Raw genomic sequence first — 389 nt, forward strand, 5'->3', positions numbered from 1 at the left:
CCAACTTCCCCCCCCCACATACTTTGCCCAAGGTGGGGGCAGCCCGTTTCCCCGGCAGAGCCTTGTTTTGAGGTGAAAAAGGAGGAGTTTTGGAGCTGTGCCCCATCTGGGATGTCCCCGTGGGGTTTGTGGGTTGCGTAGGGCGGAGAAGGAAGCGGAGAGGCTGTGCCAACCGTGGGAAAGTCATCCTCGCCAAGCTGACGCCGGGGACAGGGGCGCTTTGGCGGTGCCGCGGCGGTGCCGACAGCGTGTGCCGGGCCACCGGGAGCGAGGGGGAAGAGAAACCGGCTGCCTCCTCGCCCGTGCTGGGGGAGTAAAACCTCCGCCATTACCGAAACGGGGCTGCCGTGCCCGTGTTGGGGTTTGCCGGTGCCAGAATCCTCTGCCCC

The sequence above is a fragment of the Charadrius vociferus genome, unplaced genomic scaffold (genome assembly GCF_000708025.1).
Source record: "Charadrius vociferus isolate BGI_N301 unplaced genomic scaffold, ASM70802v2 scaffold2233, whole genome shotgun sequence".
Taxonomy (NCBI): Eukaryota; Metazoa; Chordata; class Aves; order Charadriiformes; family Charadriidae; genus Charadrius; species Charadrius vociferus.